The 20,166-nt window shown below is 35.3% G+C and overlaps 1 pseudogene; it reads left to right on the top strand.

Moving 5' to 3' along the window:
• Window positions 1-11,067: 11,067 nt before the first annotated feature.
• On the top strand, window positions 11,068-11,723 carry LOC141499972 (ubiquitin-conjugating enzyme E2 E2 pseudogene; annotated as a pseudogene).
• The last annotated feature ends 8,443 nt before the right edge of the window (window positions 11,724-20,166 follow it).

Genomic DNA, 20,166 nt, shown 5'->3' with positions numbered 1-20,166 from the left:
CAATTCCTCCAAATGGCCTAGGGAACTTCACACAAGGCTGATCAAAAGTTAGCATGCAGAACAGCAACTCAGGACTGGGCACCTCCAGGAGACAGATGAGTCACCATAGCAACCAGTGATTGTGGAGTGAACTAATGCTGGCATCTTCTTCTAGCAAGACGAGAAAATATATTATCAAGAAAGAGGGCTAACCAGATTTAAAGGGACGGTGTTCATCAAAGTGATTGGAAAAATCTGTTATTGCTCTCTTCAGAGAACTGCAGGGAGCTCTGTGATTTGGGGGGACTTTGATGGTTTTGTATCCTTCCCTATGACCTCCACTGTTACCATGAGAGTGAGATATCACACAGCCAAACCTCCTTAAAGCTTGAAAGACCTGGATAGTGGAGAACGTACAGGTAGTAAGCAATAAGACTGAGATTCCTCCCAGGCCTTAAGACTACCTAGTGCTCTTTCCTTTAACAGATATCTTCTTAGATGGCATATAGAAATCAGCCTTCTCATGGTCTTTCTAAACATTTAAGAGAAAATATACATTCCCAGACTAATTATTTTGATTATGTAAAGGAAGGCAGTTTTTGTATCATTTTTTTCCTAATCTTAATCATTGAATTGGTATTGTCTCAGACAAATTGAGACCGTAGAGGATGGATTTGAATTAAGATATTCGCAACTCCAGACTCATTTCAGAAAATAATGTAGTACCTGGAATATGATGGAGGAAGAGAAACCTTGGGTAACAAGTGCCCACATTGTGACTCAGTTCTCCACCATCACATAAATAATCCAATAGACTTCGAATGAATTAATTATGATAATGTGTTTCTAGGATTTTGGGTGGAGAAAAGGATCAGAAGATAACTATTGCCCAATTTTCTAGTGGTTCATCAATTATGGGTAGTTATGTGACTTGCAAATGATTTCATACTAATTCTACACTTTGAGCACTTTAGACAGACTTTACCTACATATCTATTATATATATGTATGATAATTGACTGCTTGTGAAACCTTTTTCTTTTACAGAGGGAAAAACCATGATTTAAATGTGAGAAAGAATTTGTCCAAGGTCTGGCTCCTAGTGAGAGAACCAGTAGATATGGTCAGGGATAAGCACTGTTTCCTGGCCTGGCTTTGCAAGACTTTCTTCTCCATGAAGCCTCCTTCTCTGATATTTCCAACAAGAAGGGTTCCATCTTCACCTCCCCAATCCCTCAGGTGTCACTTTCCTCTCTAGGTATTTAATCAGGTCATTGCTTCTATAATCATTCTTTATCTTCAGAGGTTTTATGGGAAAACTTTATTCTCAATTCTTATATAGTTCTTAGTCATTGAAAGGGTATTGCCCCAGTCAGACTGAGGCCTGGGAAACACCATAATGTAGAAAAGTCAATATTTCCCATGCATCCCAGGTGGGCCATTGTCACCCATCTGAACTTTTTTCTTGGCCTGTCTTACAATTACTCCAAAAAGAGATATGCTACTGACTTTGCACAGCCCTGCTTCATTGCAAAACCAATTCCCTGGAAAGTCAAGATGGCACCCTTATGATGGCATTGATCAAATTTGATTATCAACAACAATAATAGTTTTCATTGTTTTATAGCTGGAAGGGATTTCAAATATTGCTATTGGGTTGACAGAACCAAAGTTATCAGGCACTAAAAGACAAGGGAACCAAAAAAGGGCAATCCTCAGTCACTTTCTTTTCTATCATTTTCTAAGGGGTCATGACTTTGGAAGACCTTGTATATACTGTACATATATTGCCGCAATAAATTTATTTTCTTTTACAGAGATTGTTTTTTGTACTGTTGAGTTTTTTTAATCTTGCTATAATCAAGACAATTAAAAGCAGGTAGATGGCGCAGTGAAATGGACCATGGAGACAGGGAGTTCTGAGCTCACATTTAACCTCAAACAGTTACTAGCTGTGTGATGCTGGGCAAGTCACTTAATCTCTCTATCTCAGTTTCCTCAACTGCAAAAATGTCTCACAGGCTTGTTATGAGAATGAGATAAGATAACCAAAATGGTCCACAGAGTGCCTGTCAAAATTAAGTGCTTAATAAATGCTTATTCGAATGCATTCTACAATTAACCTGATCAATTTTGTCTTTAACAATTTCATGCATTCCTTTATTAATATAGCAGCTCTTCCTTTCTATAAATGTATTGCTCTTTTTTCCAACTTTTATGTTTTTGAAAAATATTGAGATTGATTCATTTATAATTTTTATGAGATAGTGTGATGTGTATACTTCAACTTATTTTAACCACACAGCTGTCTAACTTCCCTGTGCTTCTGTTTTCTATTGATTTTTATCCACATGTCCTTTTCAAATATATATATATATATATGTATATACATACATATATATAATATACATTGTATACTCTTTTTTCCCTTTGAGGTGTTTCCTTATTTTCAGCCTTAAATTTTCATTTTTCAGATGAGGAAATTAAGGCCCATAAGAGCAAGATAACTTACTCAACTTCCCAAAAATAGTAAATAGTAGAGTTGCTATTAAAGGCAGGTTGGGATCTCAAAGAGTGTTTATTCACATGTGGGCTAATGCTGAATTTAAAGTAGGTATTTTATGTAGTACTCCAGGGGCAGGGTTCTTGTGATACTCAGGTGACAGAGTGGATGTCAAGTATTCCCAAACTTTATTATAAAAAATGCCTGTTGGAGTGATGATCATTATCATTATTATTGTTCCTCCAGTATGGAGTGACTTTATTCCCTGAATCGTCCACTGCAATCCTGCTGAGTCCAAGCAATATTCCTAAAACAATACAGAGTGTGTTGGTAAAGGTTTAACACTCAGCTTCCCAGGGTGATATACATGCATGCACTCTTAAGTTAAATCCTTTTAATTAACACTTTCTAGAGCCTACAAAGTCAACAAAACAATAAATCAAGCTCTGATTTGTAGCTAATTGCTTATTGCCAATATGTAAATGCTCACACTACAAATTTAACCATCAGCTCTCATAGGTGGCTCCAGTATCTCCCTGCCCAGGTACTATTTAACACTTTTTATCCATGATAGCAGGTGTAAGTGATATCCTGATGTGTAAACAAGGAGGTGGAAACAGGCACATGAAATCTTGCCAGTCCCAAGATTCTGAACCTACATCTATGGAAGAAGAAGCTGAGATATATAAGTTCCAGGAGAAAAATAAGATGAACATTAAATATTAATTATAAGGGACCCAATAAGGGTAAATTGTTTGCTTCTTATACATGTAAATGGTACCAATACTCGGGGTTGTCATCATTATTTGTGTAGTTTGCTAGAAAGACTAGGACTGAACTGAGAGGCCAATTAAAAAAATTGTGCAAAAAGTGAAAAAGTAGTAATGATCTCATAGAAATGAGGCATGAAGTTGTCATACAGGAAAAATGAACTTTACACTCAATGAGAATAGGTTAAGAATTGGTAATTGGGAAATTTAAATTCAGAAAGATAAACAGAGAGAAAGGGGCTGCCCCAAGAGAAGTTTAAGGTAGGGACTATTAGAGGAGTAGGTAGGATAAAGTTTAGGAGGAAAAAGTAGAGGGTCAAAATAAAACAAAGAGATGAGTAGGGAAAACAGGCTGAGACGAAAATGAGGCAAATAGGAAAGGAAGAAAGACAATGAATAAATATAACTTAGAATTTTTTGCCTAAAAATGATAATGAATAGCAGATTAAAAATTTGAATTCAACAATATGTTACTTTCAGGAAACACAATTAAAATGAAAGATGAAAATATAAGATAAAAGGCTGAAGTAGAATTATTCATGTTAAAAACAGGGGTTCACCTAAGAGACACAGTGGATATAGCACAGACTTTAGAGTCAGGAAGACCTGAGTTCAAATGCACTCTCAGACACTGAACACTTACTACCTGTACTGACCCTGGGCCAGTCACTTATACTTGATTTCCTCAAAAATAAAGAAAAAGCAGAGATAATAATCATGATCTCAAAATTAAATAAAATAGATTTAATCAAAAGAGAAAAACTGGGAAACTATATTATATGTCACCAATAATACTCAGTATTGCTTTAGAACAATTAAAATAATTACACAATAAAAAATACCTATAAAAACAGGCACATGGAACTAAATGAACATAGATATAAGAAAGTATTTAGATAAAGTTAGAGTTATAAATAAATTAATGTTCATGGATAGGTAACACCAATGTAATAAATAAATAACAATTTTACCTAACCAATTTATTTATTCAATGACTACCTAATTATATTGCTAAAACTATATTGCTGAGTTAGGAAAAATAATAACAAAGCTAATTTCAAAGAACAAAAGATGCGGAAGTTCAAAGAACCCAGGAGAAAAAAGATGTATAGAAAGGAGAATCAACATTATAAGCCCTAAAAGCATATTATAAGATGAAAGCACTATTGAAGTATAAAATGGATAATTTTGATGCTTTTAAACTAAAATTTTCTTGTCTACATAAAGCCAAAGTACCCATGAATAGAATGAATGCTGAAAATTTGAAAGAAACTTGCAGAGAAAAATCTCAGATAGGATGTGATGGAATTCATTGTGGTGTACGATGTGATGAGCTGGATGGTTTAGGAAAACATGCAAAGACTTGGACTAAAGATTGAAGATACTATCCACTCCTAAAGAAAGTAAGAATAAGCAGAGTACAGTCTTAAATGCAAACATGTGAGTGTATGCATGCATATAAGTGTATGTTTTTAGATATCGATGTATAACTCTATACATTTAATTGTAGCTTTGTTAGTGCCAAAGTGGGGAAGGAGAAAAAATAAGTAGAAAGTGCACAGCAAAGAGCAAAGAAAATGTAGAAGGAAGCAAAGAAAAGTTTTATTTATTATGTAGATTTTCTTGAAATGGAAATTAATTTTAATAAATTGCATCATCTCTTAAGTTCTACTGTATATATGGCAATGTTTTCTCCCTTTTTTTCTCTCCTCTTGTATTTAGATTTAAATAGAATAAAAATTTTCTGGAAAAAAAGAGAAAAGAGCAATACAATGTAACAAGTAAGTTCATAAAAACTAGTGAATTGACAGGCAATTCCAAAAGGACCAATTTCCAACTGACAGTAATAATTTTTAATAATTCTCCAAATCAATGATAATTTGATACATGTAAAATAAAACAATAAGTTTCACCTCACATCCATCAGATTAGCAAATGTACATAAATAGTTTTGGGAACTGGCTTCAGGAAAATATGCACACTAGTAATGGGTGGGGTTACAAAATTGATCCAAGAGTTCTGGAAAGCAATTTGGATCTATTGTGCAAAAGTTATTACACTGTGTATGCTCATTGACTTAGGATACTACCACAAGTAGATCAAAGAGAATGGAAAGGAATCCATATATTCGAGTGGTTAAAAAAGTGACCATTAATTGGGGAATGGTTGAAAAAATATTTTATATGAATATAATAGAATATTATTATTCCTAATAGATTCAGAGAAGGCTGGAAAGACCTAAATTATATCATTCAACATTAGATGTAATGAAACCAGAGGACAATTTGTGCAATAACTGTAAACAGAAATAACTCTTAATGACTTAAGAATTCAAATCAATGAAATACAATACAAAGTCCAGACAGGATTCCATCATCTGATAATGAAGCCTGTTCCTATCTCCTGGAAGAAAAATGATGGACTCATAGTGCAGAATAAGTCATACATTTTTGGACATGGTCAAAGCTATGTGATCATTAACGAGTCATTTAACAGAGTTTGCATCAGTTTCCTCACCTGTAAAATGAGCCAGACATGGAAATTGCAAACCACTCTGGTATCATTTCAATAGTTCTTTTCTATTTTAACTTAAATGCAAAATAAGAAAAAGCCTTTAAAATGGTCTTATACACAGCAGAACTTAAGAGAGGAGTCAAGGGCCAAGATGGCTGAGAAAAGACAGACACTAAGCTAAGGTCTCTTGGTGTTCCCTCAGAAATAATATGAAATAAACCTCTTAACAGAAATCCTATTAGCAAAACCCAGAAAGAGAAGCTAGAAGAACATCTGCCAAAAGTTCTATCTCCTGGGATCACGGGTGAATTGGGGGGGGGTGAGCAGGGATGGGATGAAAGCCAGACTAACCTAAAATCAGCTATGGAGTCTTTGGTCATGGAAGCGGAGGTGTGGAGAGCCCTAGCACAGAGAGTGGCAGAGTGTGATTTGGCATTGATCTGCTCATGTCCAACCTTGAGCTCCATACATTAAACCAAGCCCTCTTCCCAGAACAAACACAGTAACAGCCCCCCCCCACCCCCATATCCCCAGGTTCAGGCATAAACAGCAGAATTCCCCCAGCTGAAAAGGGGAATAACATTCTTGCCCCAGGGCATAGCCCACATTGTTCAAGGAAAATTAAGACCCCTTTGTGACCCCTCACACCCTCCAGGCTTAGGGAGATGGTCTCAAATAATCAAGACCACAGACACTCCAGAGAAAGCAACCAGCATCCACTAAACCTAGTCAGAAAAGCATCTAGAGAGTTCCTAACTAAATCTCTGTTTAGCCAGCCCCTCCCCCAACATAAGATCTTGAGAAAAGGAAAAAAAGGATAGCAGAAAGGAGGGTCCACAGAAAACTGCTTTTAAGGCATAGATCCTAACCCAGAGAGATCTAAAACTTCTGAGGAGAATATGAATTGGTCTCCAGTCCAGTAAGACTTCCTAGAAGAAATCAGGCAGCAGTTTAAAAATCAACTGGAAAAATTGGAAAAAGAAATTCAAGAGAAAAATTATTACTTTGCAAGAGAAAATTAACATCTTGCAACAAGAAAACAAATCATTGGAAAATACATTTGGACCAATACAAAAAGACAAAAATTCTCTCAAATTTTCAACTGGGCAAATGCAAAAAGGAAATAATTATCTCAAAACTACACTTGGGTAAATAGAAAACTCCTTCAAAAATAGAACTGATCAATTGGAAAAGAAGTTGCAAATGGTAAATGGAGAACATTCTTCTAAAAAAGGAATGGAATCTGTGGAAACTAATGACTTCATTAGACAACAAGATTCTGTTAAAGAAAACAAACAATTAAAAAAATAGAAGAAAATGTAAAATACCTCATTGGCAAAACCACTGACCTTGAGAAAAGAATGAGGAGAAACAGCTTAAGAATCACTGAACTTGCTGAAAACATTGAAGAGGGAAAAGGCCTGGACTTATTATTACATAATTTAATGATGGAAAATCGCCCTGATATCATGGAACAAGAAGGCAAAATAGTTATTGAAAGAATACATCGATCCCCTCCAGAAAGGTTTCCAAAAAAAGAAAACAGCAAGGAATATTGTGAGCAAATTCCAGAACTATCAGAAAAAAAGAGAAAATCCTGCAAGCAGCCAGAAAGAAGTAATTTAGATACCAAGGAGCCACAGAAAGGATTACACAGGACCTGGCTACATCAACATTAAGGGATTGAAAGGCCTGGAATAGGATATTCTAAAGGGCATGGGGACTTAGAATGTAACCAAGAATTCATTATCTGGCAAAACTGAGCCTTCTCTTCCAGAAGAAAAGGTGGATATTAAAAGTAATAGGAGACTTCCATCTCTTCCTGATGAAAAAGACCAGAACTAAATAGAAAATTTGGACATCAAACAGGATACTCAAGAGACACATGAAAAGGCTAAAAAGGGTAAAGTAAAAAAACCTGCTATCCAATGAGATACAACTGACTATATCCCCACCTAGGAGAAATCTTCTCATAACTCTCAAGAATTGTAACTCTATTAGAGAAAATATATTTTGCCAGAAGTGATGACCACTCATGACTTATCTATGACTCTGATAGGATGATTTAAAAACAATATCTCCTTAAAAAGGGGGGACAAGATAGAGGACAAGAAAGGAGGAAGTGAGAACCTCCTGAATCTTACTGTCATCACATTAGGTCTAAAGTTACCTACATACACTCAGTTAAATTGAGAAACTTATCTTACTTTTCAAGTATTAAGGGGGAAAGGGGAAGGAGGGAGGAAAAGAGGAACTAACAGAAAGAAAAAGTGGCAAAGGGAAAGGGGAGAGAAAGGGGAATGGGACTGGATACAAGGGAGCAAATATTCTGAAGGTGTTGGTATTCAGAAACAAAATATTGGGGAATGGGGATAAAGTGAAAAAATGGGAAAACATGAACATAGGGAAGATAGCATGGAGGGCAATAAAGAGTTATTAATTTAACTTTGAATGTGAATGGAATGAATTCTATAAAATGTAACTGAATAACGGACTGAATTAAAAATCAGAATCCTATAATACGCTGCTTACTAGAAACTTATTTGAAGCAGAGATATATACAGAGTCAAGGAAAAAGGTTGGAGCAAAATATATTTTGCTTAAGCTGAAATGAAAAAAAGCAGGACTAGAAATAATTTTTTTTCTCCAATAAAGCAGCTGCAAAAATACATAGTATTAAAAGAGATAAGAAAGAAAACTATGTCCTCCTAAAAGGTACCATAGGTAATAAACAATTTCAATACTAAATATTTATGCACCAAGTGGTATAGCATCAAATTTTTAGAGGAGAAGCTGAATGAGTCACAGGATGACATAGACAGCAAAACTCTACTGGTGGGAGACTTCAACCTCCCACTGTTAGATTTAGATAATTCTAACCATAAAATAAACAAGAATGAAGTTAAGGAAGCAAATAGAATGTTACAAAACCTAGATATGATAGATCTTTGGAAGAAGGTTATTGGGATTAGAAAGGAATATACTTTTTCTGTAGTACATGGCACTCAAAACAAAAACTTACCATATACTAGACCATAAAAACCTAATAATCAAATGCAGAAAGACAGAAATATATCCTTCTCAGATCATAATGCAATAAAAATCACATGCCATAATAGGCCAGGGAGAGACAGACTTAAAACTAATTGAAAACTAAATAACCTAATTTTAAGGAATGAGTGGATCAAATGACAAATTATAGAAAAATCAATTATTTCATCCTAGATTATAATAACAAGACAACATAACAGCTAAGGCAGTTGTCAAGGAATATATTATATCTTTAAATGCTTACATGAATAAATTGGAGAAAGTGGAAATCAGTGCCACTACACATGCCACTAAAATGTTGAAGAAAGAACAAATTAAAAGGCCCCAAATAAATATCAACTTATGAATTCTAAAAATTAAAGTAGAAATTAATAAAATAGAAAGAAAGAAAAGTATAGAATTAATAAATAAAACCAAGAGTTGGTTTTATGAAAAAACCAATAAAATTGATAAACATCTGGCTAATTTGATTAAAAATAAGAAAGTATAAAACCAAGTTACCAGTATCATTAATGAAAAAGGTGAACTCACCACCAATGAGGAGCAAATTAAATAACAAGGTGGAATTAGTTTGTCCAACTGTATGCTAATAAATTTGATATTCTAAGTGAAATGGATGAATATGTACAAAAATCTAAGTTGCCCAGGTTAAATGAAGGGAAAATTAAATATTTAAATAGATGGCAGAGTAGATAGATCCTTGGCTCCTTACTGAACTCCCTAAGGGGAAAAAACCTCCAGGCCAGATGGATTCACAAGTGAATTCTATAAAACATTTAAGGAACAAATGATTCCAATTCTACATAAACTCTTTAGCATATTAGGTGAGGACAGAAATCTGCCTAACTCTTTCTATGATACCAATATGGTGCTGATACCTAAAGCAGGAGCAGTCAAAACAGAGAAAGAATATTATAGACTTATCTCCCTAATTAATATAGATGCCAAAATCTTAAATAAAATCTTAGCAAGTTATCACTAGGATAATACACTATGACCAAGCAGGATTTATCCCAGGAATGCAAGGTTTGTTCTATATTAGGAAAACTGTTAATTAACTATATCAATATCATACCTATCAGAAATCATGTGATTATATCCATAGATGCTGAGAAAGCCTTAGACAAAATACAACACCCATTCCTACTAAAAATACTAGAGAACATAGGAATAAATGGATTGTTCCTTAAAATGATTAACAGTATCTATCTGAAACCATCAACAAGGATTATATGCAATGGGGATAAGATAAAGGCATTTCCAATAAGATCAGGGTGAAACAAGGTTGCTGATTTTTACCACTACCATTTAATCTTGTATTAGAAATGTTAGCTTCAGCAATAAGAGAAGAAAAAAAAATTCAACGAATTAGAATTGAGAAGGAAGAAATAAAACTTTCACTCTTTGTAGATAACACAATGCTATATCTAGAGAATCTTAAAAATCATCTAAAAAACAAGTGGCAACTTAAGCAAAGTTCCAGGATACAAAATAAACACTCATAAATGCTCAATATTTCTCTATATATTAATAGCGAGATACAGCAACAAGAGCTAGAAAGACAAATTCCATTTAAAGTAACTTCAGATAATAAAATAAAATACTTGGCATTCTACCTGCCAAGACAGATTCAGAGACTCTATGAAAACAACTCTAAAACACTTTTCATGCAAATAAAATCAGATTTAATTAACTCGGCAATTAAGAACTGCTCATGGATAAGCCAAACTAATATAATAAAAATGGCAATTCTGCCTAAATTAATCTACTTATTTAGTGCCTTACAAATAAAACTTTAATGAGCTACCAAACATAGCTGACCCCTTTGCTTTTGTGGCAAGAAAATATGTGGCTTAGGCTTCTTGCAGACCTTATGTCAATAATAGTTCTATAATGGCAAAGAAACACTGGATTCAATTTTTTTGGTCCTGTTGTGATGAGAAGAAACAACCATATAGAGTACTTATTCATATCTCTAAGTATACACATTATTCCTCTATCCATAAATGAATAGGTAGATTTCAGATGAAGAAATTAAATCTATCTACAATCACTAGAAAAAATTCTTTCAGTTATTATTGATAAGGAAAATACAAATTAAAACAACTCTGAGGTATCATGTCACACTTATAAGACTGACTATTGCCCGGGGCCGGGCGTCTGTGAGTCTGCAGCCAGCAGCCACCTCCGCCGCTCCTCCCCCTCGCCCTCCTCCACCTCCGCCTCTTCGCCACCGCCGTCGTTGGGGAGCCGCGCCACACCAAGACCTGCGCTGATGCGCCCCCGGCCCAGCATCTAAGATGTCCACTGAAGGGCAAAGAGTTGACGACAGCCCAAGTACTAGTGGGGGCAGTTCTGATGGAGACCAGCGTGAAGGGGTGCAGCAGGAACATGAAAGAGAGCAAGTTCAACCCAAGAAAAAGGAAGGCAAGATCTCTAGCAAGACTGTTGCCAAACTGTCAACCAGTGCAAAAAGGATTCAGAAAGAACTTGCAGAAATAACATTGGATCCTCCTCCAAACTGTAGTGCTGGACCCAAAGGAGACAACATTTATGAATGGCGGTCAACTATCTTAGGACCCCCAGGGTCTGTCTATGAAGGAGGAGTTTTCTTTCTTGACATTACCTTCTCACCAGACTACTCATTTAAGCCACCCAAGGTTACATTTCGGACAAGAATCTATCACTGTAATATTAACAGCCAAGGAGTGATCTGTCTGGACATTCTAAAGGACAACTGGAGTCCAGCCCTCACCATTTCTACGGTTCTTCTCTCCAACTGCTCACTTCTCACAGATTGCAACCCTGCAGATTCCCTGGTGGGCAGCATCACCACCCAGTACATGACCATCAGAGCCAAGCACGACAGAATGGCCAAGCAGTGGACCAAGAGATACGCCACATAGACGCCGCTGCACTGGCCAGACCTCTCCGCAAGCACATTCGCTGAGTGCATCAATAGCTCTCCTTCCTCGTGGTCTTATTTGGATGACATTTTGAACCATTTTGTTCAAACAAACCACGTTTGTCCTTTCTTTTTATTATTTTTATTTTATTCTCCTCCCCCCCTCCCTTTTTTTTTTCAATTCTATTAACTTGAAAGTTTTCCCCCTCCAAGTAGACGGGAATTTTTTTGGTTTGGTTTGTTTTTGTTTGTTTGTTTTATTTCAGTGCAAAGAATGTTGGATCAGTAATAGTATAGAGCTTTGTCACAAAGCTTTGTATCCATGTGTGGTTTTTTTCCTTTTATGTGGTCTTTGGGAAAACGAAACAAATTCAGAATTATATCTCGTTTCTACTTCAATGTAGTGTTTAGGGTTAATTTTTTTGTACTGAAGTCTTTAACGGCGGGTGCATGCTACTGGGAACAAGTTTTGTATAAAGGCTTAAATTCAAGAATCACTGTGCATTCCTGAGACTCTGTTTATCACTGGCCTTCTGTCTCCCACAAAAGGCTCTTGGGTTGAACAAAATAATATGTATTTTGATTTACTTAAAGTGCTTGTACATTTCTTAGGGACCTGCCACTCTGGACTGTGGAACAGTTGGTGTAAACTTGTATGGCGAGAGCTTCAATAAACACTGTGGCAGCTACACGCAAAACAAAAACAAAACAAAACAAAAAGTTTGACTATTGTTACAGCAAAGGATAATGATTCATGTTGGAGATGTGGGATAACTGGGAAACTAATGCATTGTTCGTAGAGTTTTGAGCTGATTCAGCCAATCCGGAGAGCAATCAGGTACTATGACCAATAGGCAACCAACCTGTGCAGACACTCATATCCAGCAATACCATGACTATGTCTATACCCCCAAAGAGTTAATAAAAAAGGGAAAGGACCCACATGTACAAAAATATTTGTAGCAGTTCTTTTTCTGGGAGATCAGAATTAGAAATTGATGGGATTTCCATCAATTGGGCAATGACTGAATAAATTGTGATATATAAATATAATGGAATGTTACTGTTTTATACAAAATAGTAAGCAGGGAAATTTGAGAAAAAATGACAAAGACCTGATGATGAGGGAAGTGAGGAGAATAAGAATTACACTGTACAAGGCAACATCTTTGCTATGGGATAATAATCTGTGATAGGTTTAGTGCTTTTCAACAATGATTCTAGACAGTTACAAATGACTTGTTTTGGACAATGCCATCCACATCCAGAGGAAAAATCTATGGAGACTTAATGAATGTCAAAGCATAAAAATTTCTCTTAAAAACTATCTTTTCTTTCTATTTGATTGCCACTTTTGTTATGATTCTTCTTTCACAACATGATTAATATGGAGATACAACTGCCAAGCCTTCAAACTCAGCTACAGAGAGCACACCTCCAATGGACTGGCCATTTTGTTCAAATGCTAAATAGGTGCTTTCCAAAAAAACTATACCTCAAATAACTCACACAGAGCAGTGGTCACAGGGGTTCCATCAAAAGCAATACAAAGATACTCTCAGGGTCTTTCTTTACAATTTATGACTTAAGAAATTTGGAATTGATTGTGCAACATGGGAGACATTGCCCCAGGCCAGGGCAACATGGTTTTCACTCATCAGAGAGAGTGCTCTGCTGCATAAGCAAAGGAGAACTGGAGTAGCTTATAGGAAACAGGAGAAGCCCAAGTTTAGAGAACCCGAAATGTTCACATGGCCCATTTATACCCAACCTGTGGTAGAGCATTGTGAACTCATATTGTTCTAATCAGATCTAGTAGGACACACTGTAAAACATTAGCATAGTGATGTCATTTTGGTTCTCTTTGAGAATCACAATCACCAATATGGAAATATGTTTAATATTATTGTATATATATATATATATATATATATATATATATATATATATATATATATATATATATATATATATATATGCTATATCAAATTGCTTACTATCTTAGGGAGGAGAGAGATAGGAGAAGAAGCTGGAAAAATCTGAAAATCAAAAGTTTATAAAAATTAATGTCAAAAGTTGTCTCTACATATAATTGTAAAAAAAATGAAATGATATTGAGCCAAAAAAAGAAAAAGAGAAAAGAATATAACCTGGTCACAACAACTTCACAATTAAGGTGAAAAAATACACTATCTCTCCTGTTCTGACTAATTGCTTAAGGCCCTTATCTTCTTCTGATATATATAGTCTTCTTCTCCATTCCTGCTTTCAAGTCAGTTTCTCTTCTTCCAAGGAGTTCACATATTCACATTCAGCATGAGTTGATGGAAATTGATGCTCTGGACTCTCCAACTTTTCATAGGGATGAGCTTGCACCAAAAAGTGTACAGTTAACTATCTCTGCACATGGATTGGAAGAAGGCAGCAACACCTAATAACTATACCCCTTGTAATTTTCATCATGTTCATCCTTCTTAATGTCAGCCACACTCTATCACCAAGTCATTCCTGCATAAGCATTCAGTCTGGAATAGAGAGTTGGCCTGGAAACCTCCTGACCCCCTTATTCAACACAAAAAGAAAAGTCTAATAAAATAAAGATCTAAGTCAATATTCAGCCTCAGGGCTCCCAATATAAGGGTTATTAACTTCAGGTTGTAGTTGACTTTGACACCATTCACACAGACAGGACTCATGCAATCAGCTTCCACTGGCCTCAATTCTTCTCCAGAGGCTAGAACACCACAGGAGACTCTCTGATACTATGCACAGCAATTTCTACGTTCACTGTCTATCATTGAAACCCATAAAATAAGGCTAAGAGACACAGATCATTCTCACGATGCTGTAGAATGACCATGTTTCAGTTTCCAAATCTACACATACTTGTAAAGGGCGTGTTCACTTGGGCACAGTGATATTTGCTTGTCATTTCTGCTCCTGGGGAAGTGGATCTTCTCCATTAGAGAGTCTAAGCTAGAACAGGTGAAGGCAATTAGGAGTTTACTCCAAGTCTACCAGTATGGTAAGGTCCCCATGAAGGTCAGGTCACCAGAAACCCTAAGGAGAGGAACCACTGTTTCAGGCTGGTTGAGATAAATAGCCCCAGACAAAAGAAGCAAACAAAAATGATGTGACTGAGTGTAAAGTCCCAATCTTTGGTATACTCTTCTGAAACACCTGACTGTTTCATCATTGTTTGTGTTTATCAATTGCATTCAATTTTTCAGATTGTTTTCCTCATAAGAGTCCCATTATTCTTTTTCTTATAAGAATAAGTAAGGGGACTGAGGTTCCTAGATGCACGGCTGCTGTGTGATTCATGGTTTTTGTTCAGATTTGCACCTACAGTCAGATGCACTCTAAAGAGGAAAAGCACTAAGTTTTTTTATTATAATTAGAAAGGTAAAGTCAAAGGAAAATTGTAACAACAATAACTAAACATTCTTAATAGTATTATAAGTGTAATAAATGCAGCTAAGACAATGAAAGAAATAGGAAATGTTATCAAAGATAATCAAAAGAGATAGAAAGTTTTATCAAAAATAATCAGTTAAGTTACCAATTAGACTGCCAAACATGCAGGAACCAGGGTAACTCCGACTGAAACATCAGGCTGGGAACATCGCTTTTTAAACTTTCACAGTCCTGATCAGAAGGGTCCCAGGCAGAGTGTCCTTTCCATGGGTGAGATTCCAAAGGGGTCTGAGTAAGGCTTGTGCAATTACAGGATTCTAAACGAAGGCATGGTACCAAGTGACTCTGGACTCAGAAAATCCATTCTGAAACTGACCAAGTTTCATTATATGAGTGTTTTACTACAAGATCACCATACCCCTGACTTGTTTTACTACTTTTTTTCAGGTTAAGGTAGGGACATGGAAGAGTTTCATTGATTAATTATTAAACTACTAAGCCAAAGTTGTACACCTGATGTCAGAGACAGGATTTGTGTAGAGATCTTCCCATTCATTTCCACAAACACCTTGCTGCTTGTCCATGAGGGAAAGGGGAATAAGTATTTATCAAGTGCCAACTAAGTACTAGGTATTGTTGCAAGGCTTTATATACATTATGTCATTGGATCTCCATGACAAGTGAATCTTAGACCTTTTGCTTCCCTTTCTTGCCCTTCCATACCTTTCCATTTGTGGAACCAAAATCAGTTCAATACTTCCATTATTTCTAGGAAGAATGTACTAATCTACTCATCTCTCACTCCATGCATAGTTTCTGTAATTTTCTGAAACTATACTATTCTGTATTTTCTTCCCTTATTATGACATGTTTTTTGAAGATAGAGACTGGCTTCCTTCTGTGTTTGTATCCCCAAGGGTTAGAACAAGAGGGCAAAAGTAGAAACAGAAAAATTTCACTGATCACCAACTGAAAGAAATTTTAGGAGAAACATTTGCAATAAGCTCATAGGCAAGATTCAAAACCCCCAGGTTATGGAGCAATTATTAATAGCAATAAGAACAAAAGCAATTCAAATATGACAGAGTCACATTTAGAATGACACAAGATCTGGTAGTGTCTACACTAAAAGACTGATTATGTTGGGACAGGATATATCAAAGAGCAAAAGAATTCAGCTTGTGGTTGAAATTGTCATCTACAGCAAACTTAACATAATCCTGAATGAAGCAAAATGAACATTCAATGAATTGTCAGACTTACTGGATTTTATTGCAAAAAGACCTGAACTTAACACAAACTTTGAAATGTATGATACAGGATAAATATAAGATACTTATTAATAATCTATTCATAATATACTGGATACATGGAAATATAAACCACATGCCTTAGTTTGTCATTAGTAATTGGGTAGATTGAAAGAAATGTTGGGCTAGATCTAAATATGATGTTAATCTAACAAGTAAAATGATATAGGAAAAGATAAAAGAAAGTTATTAATTCATGCAAATAAAGTGGGAGAGGAAGAACTGATAGTTGGTTCTTATCCTTTGTTTATTAAAGATGACCAAAAAATCATCACTATGTTAGAGAAAAGTTACAGTGTGTTCAACTGTGGCTGATCAGACCAATATGAGCTTGGAATGCTCTGCCTAGGACTGGCACAAATAGTCCGGGAAGACTTGGAGTAAGTACTGTAAACTTGTTCAAAATATTTCTAGCAATGACTACAAGAGCAATTACCCTGTTAATGTCACAAGGCATTTCCCTTTATATAAATGGAAAATGGTGACATTCTTGAATTCCAGGGGATGACCTCCTCATGCAACATAACCTGGAAATTTTCAGTCAGCTTTTGTATGAGAATGGGGAAAGGGTGTTGGGGTGCAGGTGTGTGGCTTGAAATCCTAGAAACCTACTTTGATCGAAATGGATTTAAGATGGAATAATATATCCTCTAGAAAGGTAGATAAGCCTTCTAAATCCTGAAAGAAATGAGTTATCAAGGAAATAAGGAGGAAACTGAGTTGAACGATAACTGGTTAAAGAGGGGTGGTGACATTAATAGGTATGGGGTTCATAGAAGCATTTACAAGGGAAGGATTCTTGGAGGGCAATAGGGTAAATAATAGAAAGGCAAGGTAGCAGGTAGAAGTAAAAATGACAATTACATGGATTCATAAAATAAAGATCAAGAAAAGAATTTGTTATGTTAAAAAAGTCAAGATTAGTAATCCTGATCTCAGATCAATTTAAAGTTCAGAGTTAATCAAAAAAGAAAAATACGGAAGCTACACTTTACATCCACCATATTAATCCATATTATTTCAAAATAACTAGATAGTGTAATGGAAAAATATTTGCTGTGGTTTAGGAAATGATTAACTGGTGGATTTAGAAAACTATGGACAGAATTGATCTTTGGAAGGAGAATGTTATCCTCCTTCAAAGAAACATAGGATAGGAGGAAATAAGCATAGTAGGACTTAACATTTACACCTAGGAATTTATATAAGTATATGTGTATGACTAAGATATCTAGGACATGCATGTGCATATACATGAATATATGAGTATGTTTATCTTTATAGTCATATATGTGTATATGTACATATATGTATACATATGCATACATATACCAGTATGCCTAAATGTTTATATGTAATATGTATGTGTGTGCATGCATATTTCTATATGTATATATAAGTATGTATATATGTATATCTCCACTTAAATACAAATCTTTGCACAGGGGGGAAAATAAAGCAAAAAGTGCACAGAAGGGAAGAAAGAAAACCTACAAAGAAGCAAAGAATAAATGAATGATTTTGACATTATATAATATTTATTATATAATCTTTCCTGAAATGTAAATTTATTTCTTTCTATTTTAAATATTATCTTTTGTTCTGTTGTGCACAAGTACTTGTTTTTCTATTCTTATTTTTGTATTTAAGTTTAAAATATAAAAAGAATTATTGAAAAAGATATGAGGGTAGTTTGCCATTTTTCTTTTCTGGTCCATTTTACAGATGAGGAAGCTGATATAAACAGTGTAAAGTGGCATGTTCATGGTTGGACAGGTACTAATTTTCTGAGGTCAAATTTGAACTCAACCTTTCCTAATTATAGACAATGCTCTATTCATTGAAATTACCTAGCTGCCTTTTGCCAACTTTAACCCCCCATTCATAAAAGAAAACAGGAAAATAAAACAGAATTAGCAAGTGTAGATATACATACATACATATATATATATATATATATATATGACATGTATATATATATATACATATATATATATATATATATATATATATATATATATATATATATATGTATGTATGTATGTATAGTTAAAGAAAACAAAATCCTACATTGATCATGATAAAAAATGTATGGCTCATTCTGCAGTTTGTGTCCATCAATTCCCTTCCAGTAGGTGTGTACATGCTTCATCATCAGATGATGAAATTTGCCTGGACTTTACATTTCATTGATTTGAATTGAAGTCTTTAAGTATTATTTTTGTTTGCAGTGTTGCTATTGCACAAATTTTTCTCTGTGTTCTTAGCATTTCATCTTGCATGACTTCATATAGGTCTTCCCAGACTTCCTTGAAACAATGTCTTCTATCATTTCATTTTGGCACAACAATATTCTATTGAACTTATATATCATATTTTTCCAATTCTTCCCCAAATTATGGCCATTCTTTTAACCACTCTTGGGCTATGGGCCCATTTCTACTCTGCTTGATCTCCTAGGGGTATAGTTCTGGATCAGTTGGGATAGTCAGTTTGATGACTTTTGGACCATAGTTCCAAATTGTTTTCACTACCAGTGCAACTTTTAATAAATCCTTTCCCACTTTTAGTTCCTGTATCTTCCCCTATTAAAAAGAGGACTTCACGGTCAATTATTATAAATAAATAATAGATATATAGGTGATGTCTGTCTAAAGTACTCAGCATGGTGCTTTAGTATGACGTCATGTAAATGCCAAAGAATTGTTCACCATCATTGTTCACCAATGGAAAAAATGGTGAAATAGTCACTCAGTTGTCCTTTCCTCAGTCAAAAATATTATGCAAACTGTGAAAATAATTATCTCACTTAAAGTCTGTTGACCAATTAATACTATGGTCTCCAATGTGGAGTACTGAGTCTCAGAGGGGGCACATGTTATACCGAGGTTTTCTTTCCCCTTAGGTTCTACATTCTCTTCTGTGATGGGTCAAGAGTCAGGAACACCTTAGTTCTAATCCAGCTCAATGTTTAGTATCAGTGTGACTCTGTGACTCAGGAAAAGTCTGATTGCCTCCATTGTTTAATGGGAATGATAATAACACATACATCCCAGATATGAGAATATCTGAAGAGTACTTAGCATAGAACCTGACACATGCTGGTCCTTCACAGATGATAGTTCCCTTCCTCTCCTCCCAATAGATAACAGGCTAGTCTTTGGTCATTGCCAGACTCCTAACCAGAGTTTGCTGTTGTTAGCAATTGTTAATTGATGTCTGACTTTGGGAACTTTTGGGGGGATTTTCAAAAATGTTACTAGAGTGGTTTGTCATATTCTTCTCCAATGTATCTGTACAGGTAAAGAAACTGAGGCAAACAGGGTAAATTGAATTGCACAAGGTCTCACAGTTGGTAAGAGACTGAGGTCACATTTTATCTCAGGACTTCCTGACTACAGGTCCAGCACTCTTTCCACCAGATCATCTAGGTGCCCACCAAAAGTGAGCTAAGCATCTCCAAAGTCAGTCATGTGACTGCTTAGAAAATATACATAATCAGTCCATCAATCAATATAATGGCTAGATTCCTTCCTGTTTGTTAGGCCCCACTGTAGCTCTCCCTTTTCAGTTATAGGAGTTTAATAATGCTAGTTGCTTTTGGAGTTTGTTCTTTATTTTGAAAACTAACAATGATATGAGGAAGGTGATGTCTTAGCATGTTAGTGAATTGGATTTGCGTGAGTCAGGTCCATGCAAAGTCATCATTCTTACTCT

Source organism: Macrotis lagotis, chromosome X, assembly GCF_037893015.1.
Source record: "Macrotis lagotis isolate mMagLag1 chromosome X, bilby.v1.9.chrom.fasta, whole genome shotgun sequence".
NCBI lineage: Eukaryota > Metazoa > Chordata > Mammalia > Peramelemorphia > Peramelidae > Macrotis > Macrotis lagotis.
The sequence above is the reverse complement of the archived record's forward strand: the minus strand, read 5'-3'. Positions and strand labels throughout refer to the sequence as shown.